General features: G+C 45.8%; 1 long non-coding RNA gene across 2 annotated transcripts; it reads right to left on the reverse strand.

Annotated features, from left to right (window-relative positions):
* Positions 1 to 1,574: 1,574 nt before the first annotated feature.
* LOC127341689 (uncharacterized) lies at positions 1,575 to 6,441 on the reverse strand. Of its 2 annotated transcripts, XR_007875755.1 has the most exons (4): positions 5,417 to 6,441; positions 3,061 to 3,145; positions 2,370 to 2,458; positions 1,575 to 1,807 (listed from the first exon to the last, which is right to left on the reverse strand). It is a non-coding gene; the product is annotated as an uncharacterized lncRNA (long non-coding RNA). The 2 variants fall into 2 exon arrangements; XR_007875754.2 differs by lacking the exon at positions 1,575 to 1,807 and having other exon boundaries at positions 2,198 to 2,458.
* Between the last annotated feature and the right edge of the window lie 678 nt (positions 6,442 to 7,119).

Below are 7,119 nucleotides of genomic sequence, written 5' to 3' on the forward strand. Positions count from 1 at the left end.
GTGTCTTGGAAGTTGTTACTACTGTAGCAACCTCTCCTTATCTTTACTTTATTGCATTGTTGTGCCAAGTAAAGTCTTTGATAGTAAGGTTGATACTAGATTTGGATTACTGCGCAGAAACAGATTTCTTGCTATCACGAATTTGAGTAGCCCCTTCTGTAGGTAACTCCGAAAAATCTGCCCATTTACGTGAATGATCCTCAGATATGTACGCAACTTTCATTCAATTTGAGCTTCTTCATCTGAGCCTGTTAAGTGCCGCTAAAAAATTCGTCTTTACGGACTGTTCTGTTTTGACAGATTCTGCCTTTTATTTCACATTGCCTGTTTTGCTATGTTGAATGGATTTCTTTGTTCCATTAACTTTCAGTAGCTTTGTGCAATGTCCAGAAGTGTTAGGAATGATTGTGTCTTCTCTGAACATGTGAATTTTTGATTATGCACTAACCCTCTAATGAGATTGTTTTGAGTTCGGTGTGGAGGAAGTTTTCAAGGGTCAAGAGAGGAGGATGATATAATACGATCAAGACGAGTGAAAAGTCTAAGCTTGGGGATGCCCCCGTTGTTCATCCCTGCATATTTCAAGAAGACTCAAGCATCTAAGCTTGGGGATGCCCAAGGCATCCCCTTCTTCATCAACAACTTATCAGGTCACCTCTAGTGAAACTATATTTTTATTCCGTCACATCTTATGTGCTTTACTTGGAGCGTCTGTGTGCTTTTATTTTTGTTTTTGTTTGAATAAAATCGGATCCTAGCATTCGTTGTGTGGGAGAAAGACACGCTCCGCTGTTGCATATGAACACAGGTGTTCTTAGCTTTACTTTTAATGTTCATGGCGAAGGTTGAAACTGCTTCGTTCATTGCTATTTGGTTGGAAACAGAAAATGCTTCATGTGGTAATTGGTATATTCTTGAATAATTTGATACTTAAGTGCCAACGTGGACGCTCGGGATTTGCTCACTTAAGTGCATCAGACGGCTCCGAAGACGGCTGATGGTATGCAATTTACAACCGGCTGATGCCTAGTGCTTGCAACTAATTAGAAGAAAGGCCATGAAAAATATGTGGAGAGGCACTATCATTTTTTTCAAGCAGAAATGCATAGATGATTGATGGCAAGCTACCCTTCATTAGAAAGGCAATTTATTAGACAAAATAATTCATTTGTTATACAAAAAATGTTTATGAATAAATATTTGACAATACCGTCTAATAATATTAGTCTGTTGGAATGTTTGGATTAGTTATTAAACTTTGTAATGGAGTTCAATTTACACAGAATGATGAGACTTTTGAATTATGTATTAAATAATTCACTTGATAACAAGTCAAACTAATTTATATAAGTTTAACATCTGAAATATTTAATCTTGAGTTATTTCAATAAGACTAATGTGACGCCCCAAAACTGGTACCCTACGGATTCCAGCGATCCTGCCAAAATCAGGACAATATCGATTCTGAGACACCCTCCTACACAACGTGCGCGATGAAGCACACACGCGATGCAAGAGGAATTAACACATCGTAGTAGTCATTACAACAAGTTTACGATGAAACCCACAAAAGAACATATATATATTACAACAACGACTCTAATGAGTCAAAAATACAAATATACAATACAAAGATCTAAGTCACAAATAAAGGAAATAAAGAGTTCGAGTACGGACAAGAGTACAAATTGGACTAAGAGTCCTAAAGATAACGATGACGTCCATAACCCTGCCTAGGCCAAGCCGGAAGGGTAACCTTGCTAACGTCGTCGATCTTATACCTATCAAAAGTCGGGCCAACAGTTGCCTACAAAAGGGGGAGGAGACAAAAGAGGGAAAAGGCAGAGCGTCAGTACCAACAGCATGTGTACCCAGCGAGACTAGAACTTGGCTATGCACGCAGGGCTATATGGTGATGTTAAGCGGCAGCAAAGCTTATACTAAATCAATAGAGACACGCTACAACTTTCATCTAATCAGAGAAGGTAAGAGAGCGTATAAAGATAACCGCTAAATACTACATAAACATAACCCAACCGAATACACATATACCCCTCACTCAAAGCGAAGAAGCAATATACATGCACTCACACGGTTGACATATTTTATTAGATATCGGTTATAGTAATGCTAACTTACTACGCAAATGATTAGCAACAAGTATATGGTGTAAGTTGTTCTATAATCGAGTTAAACAGCTCCAAGTCATCCATAACCGCGGACATGGATTTTCGAAAAAATTTACCCTGCAGGGGCCCTCAAAAATATACTCATACGCATGATCAACCCCGCTTAATTACGATGGAGTTTCACAACAAGACAGTTTCTAGTTCTGCAAGAAAGTCTAGGGAGCCACCCCACTAAGCTACCTGTAATGAAGTTCGGCCGTACTCCGAAGCGGACTCAGGGTTTGCGTCGGCGGCTAGGTGAGTATGAACAATCCGCTTCGCTAAACGTCCTGCAAGGTACAATACATGAATGTAAACACCCGAAGGCAAGAGGAAGTAAAGCACCCGAAGGCAACAGTAAGTAAACCATGGCATGCATGGTATAGGAAAATAAAACCAAAGTTGTGGCCCCCTTTTCAATAGACTTGAGAAAAGGTAGTGGGTGAGGAGGGTCCTAGTAAGCCCCACGTATGGCAGAGCTCCTAGCTCAAAACTGATAACAGGAAGTCGGGTCCAAGGGGACACAAGTGATACAAAAATCCGATGCTTGCGCAAAGGGTCCCACCGATGCCTCTGCATTAATTATTATCCCACATCAATTTTAGTTGTAACAACTAATATCAACATTATCCATAGAGTGAAACATGTGTCAACTTTCCCGAACATATCTCGATAACAGATTGAGATAAACAACATAACCCTAAACTCACGCTACGACTCACAAGACTTGCCAAACAACAAACATGGGGTGATAGGTAGCGGAAGAGAAACATGGCTTATTAGGGATAACAAGTGGAATAGGACACGTGACTCGATAAAGAATCACAACATATGGATAGTAATAGAGAAACGAGAGAAAAACTGTAAAATAGGTGAAGGAGAGAGGGCTCACTTGTGAAAGACTGCAAAAGAACTGTCTGGAAACTTGTCATATCTCACATCACCACTTCGTGATCCTATCCGGGAAGAAGCAAATGCTGAAACACACAACGGATGCAAAACTTACTACTACGGAAGAAGAATCGGCATGATCAAGATATGGTATGCATGGCATGGAAATTATGGTGCAATGCAACTTATCCAAATTAAGCGGAATCGGAAGCCCAATAGTTAAATATTAGGTTCGAGTTGTTTTTCTACCCCGCAAATTAAATGTTATTAGCATGGCAAAATATGGCATATGTGAGCTACATAAATTTAAATGGAACCAGGACAAGAGATAAACAATCCCGCATAATTTCATATTTAATTATTAGGTGAATTGCTATTAACCCGCAACCACATATGCAATGCAATGTGCATGATGATTTGATGCAACAAGATAGATGCACATTAGAAAAATAGGTATAGGTTAGGGTCACATGTTTTGGTTCGGAGACGGGTTCGGAGAGGAAGAAGACGCCTTTTTTTATAACAGGGAAAGAAGACGCCTTCAGGTTCATGATCAACGGTCTTCGGATCCGGAAAGAAGGCCTTGAGGTTCCATGGCGAAGGTCTTTGGGATATCTTGGCAATGGTCTTGGATGAGGTCTTCTCGAAGCGGGGAAACAGGGACGTCGGAGAACTTGCATATATAGTCAAACTATATATATAATAATAACTACTATATTAAAAGGCAACCAACTTCTTTTTTCTCATAATTTTGAGGCTAATTGAGGATTAAGCCGGTTGTGACACCTTGGGTGTTCGTGGCAATTTTTGGGCTACAATACTTTCCCTTGATATTTTCGTGTGTGCACTTTGGGTGTTCTTGGCGATTTTTGGGCTACACGACCACAATGTTGGAGACTCACCGCCGCTGTACGGCGCCGACCGGCCGACACCACCATGGAGACGAGGGGAAGGAGGAGGCGATGGCCTCCAACTACTCCACGCATTCCCATCCTCCCTTGGCTCCTCTCCACGAGAGGAGGCCGCCGAAGAAGTAGCCATGAGGAGGAGTACATGACGCGCGGAGGGTGGCCCCCGGAACGGCGTCACGTTGGTTGCGAGTCATCGGAGGGTGTTGACGCGCTGGTGTGCCAGCGAGGTGCCGCACCGGCAGGGAGCTTCACCATCACGCCGCTCCCGCTCGCGGCCTCACCAACGCCATGTTCCCGAGGGCCACGAGCGCCACCCTCTCCCGAGTGCGTCGCTCCGCACTCCCAAGCATGCCGTTCCAGATCTTCATGGAGTGAGGCCGCCGTTGGGTACCTCCAATAACATTATCCCCAGATATCCCCTGCCCTAGAGAGCTCCCCTGCCGGTTCTATTTGTTGCTAGTAGCTCTCCCATGTCCGATTACCTGTAACCGCCGGCCGTGGCGTGGGTAGCCGCAGGTCGCACCACCTCAATTGGGACGGCGGCCCTCGACCACGCAGATTGGTCTGCAACTTGGGATCTGGACTCTGGATTTGGGAGGCGGCGGAGTGTGGAAGGACCATGGCAATGGAGGAAGGTTGCAGCAGCAGCAGGGACAAGCCTGTAGCTGTAGGTGGAGCAGCGCACAGACGGAGGCCCTCCCGCTAGTGGCCGTGGTGCTCCAGAGCTTAAGGAATGGCCGCTCCTCTGTAGCTCGGTGCCATGCCGTGGGGATACATTCGGAGCGGCGGTTCGTGGAAAAAGAGTAATACAGCGGTGGTCTGCCTGCTTGTCGTCTTGCTGTGGCGCATGTTGGCACGTGCGCCACAGAATTGCCTTCACCCATGTGCAGTACCGGACCCCACGTGGGCCCCACATAGTTTCTGTGACACATCTGGCTAAATGCGCCATAGAAAGCAAGAATTCTGTGGCGCACCACTGTTTGATGCGCCACAGAAGTTGAAAAATTCTCTGGAGCATATTAACTTATGCGCCACAGAAATATTTCTGTGGAGCACACACTTTTAGGTGCGCCGCAGAATACATTCCTACCTATAAGGGTTTTCCTAGTAGTGGATGATGCGATGCAACTTATCAAAATTAAGCGGAATCGGAATCCCGACAAACAATTATTAGGTTTGAGTTATTTTTCTACCCCGCATAATTAAATGTGATTAGCATGGCATAAACATGGCATGGGTGAGCTACACAAATTTAAATGGAACCGGGACGAGATAACATTCCCGCACATTCCATATTTATTTATTAGGTGAATCCCTATTAACCCGGAACAACCATATATGCAATGCAATGCGCATGATGATTTGATGCAATAGGATAGATACACATTTATAGAAATAGGGTTGGTTAGGATCAGGGCCTCATGGTATCGGAACAAGGATGGTCACCGGATTGTCGAGGAAGTAGTCGAAGTCATCAATGTCGCGGAAGTAGCAGCATCGCCACCGTCTTGAAGTTCCCGGGTTTGAAGTAGCAGAAGTTGCTGTAGTAGTCGAAGCCGGTTCATCGGGTACATGCCATCATCTTCGTGTCATTGCCGAAGTAGTTGATGCGTCGGACGCCAGGAAGTAGACCTTGTCGGTGGTGCGTCATTGGTGAAGTGGTATCGGTCATGCCGAATAGATTGTCGGACAAACGGACATGGTCGCCGAAAAGAACAGAGGCGAAAAGTCGTGCAGGCAATTCGCCGAACAAGTGGCGGCTGCCAAAACACTGGACCAAAAACTGGATAGACGGAGTGTTGCCGGCGCACTACTGTTGTGGTTGACCTGCGGGAAAATAAAAAGGAGCGGCCCAGGCGGCCGGCCTTCTTGGCGCGTGGAGGAACGTGGCGAGAGCAGAGCGAGATTTTGGCGGCGGACCTGAGGCGGCTGGGGTGAGCGGGAGCAAGCGGCTGGCGGGCCGACGCTGCGTTTGCTGTGAGTGGCATGGTAGGTGGCAATGTGGCATGCTGGCGAGCAAGCGCGCGCGGGGGCGAGCAGGAAAAAGGGCGGCCGGCCCGCTGGCTCCCGCTCATGGGCAATGCTGGCGAGCGGCAAGGTGCGGGAGGCGTGGCGTGCTGGCGATTGCTGCTTCTGGCTAGCGCGTAAAGGACGAGCGAGCATGCTCCTCTGCTGCTGCACTGAGCGAGGCAGTAGGTGGCGTTACAGCTTGCGGCTGCTAGTTTGCTGCCTCTCGGCGGTAGGTGGCAATTGGAATTGAGCTGGTGCCTGTGGTGGTGTGCATCGATGGAGACAAGATGAGACAGCGGCAGCGACGGGAGCTGGACCAAACCGACTCAGTTGGAAAATCGTCGGAGACAAAGAGAAAGCACCGGTGGTCAAGAAATTGAAGGGAAGTGGAAGAAAAGGTGGGGATTGTGGGGAAGAAGGTGACCAAACAAGAAATGGATCTCAGATCTGGAAAAAGTAGGCAAAAAGGGGGCTAGGGTTTGTGGAGAGAGGAGGGGGAGGGCGCTATATAAAGAGTTGAAGTTAGGTGGGCTTGGGCTAACTTTGGGCCAAAACTTTGTCTACTTTTTGATTGCTTTTATTTTATTAAACCCAGTAAATATTGTTTTGATTTAAAACGGACCAGAAAATTTGACTGCGTTTTAAGTTTTAATAAAATAAGAAAAAGGAGGGTACGGCTTTATAAATCACTGGGTATTTTAATAAAACCAAAATAGGGTTTTAGGAAAATAATTTTAGGTTCAGAAAATATGCATGCTGACATGATTATGCGTGAAACTGAAAACAACTGGCGAATCTAATAGGGGTATTTTTCCGGGCCGTTACAACGGGCATGATCTAACATGATGCCCTTCAACCTTGCACTTGAAACAAACGACCTTGGCCAAATTCTTGACTTGGTCTTGGCCCTTCTTTTTGTTGCCAACCGGGCTTGATATTCCTATCCACACTTCCTTGGTGTGAGGCCCAGTATAATGTCCAATCCAATCACTGTCCTTCTCCACGACCCCGCATACCCACCCTTTTCTAGTCATGGCTGAATTTAGGTTCCAACTTCACCATTGGTCGCTTGCCATAATTTAGGCGCATAACCCTCAGTCCAAACCCTACAATCCATCATAGACGATAGAGCACCCTTC

This window comes from Lolium perenne, chromosome 1, assembly GCF_019359855.2.
Source record: "Lolium perenne isolate Kyuss_39 chromosome 1, Kyuss_2.0, whole genome shotgun sequence".
NCBI lineage: Eukaryota > Viridiplantae > Streptophyta > Magnoliopsida > Poales > Poaceae > Lolium > Lolium perenne.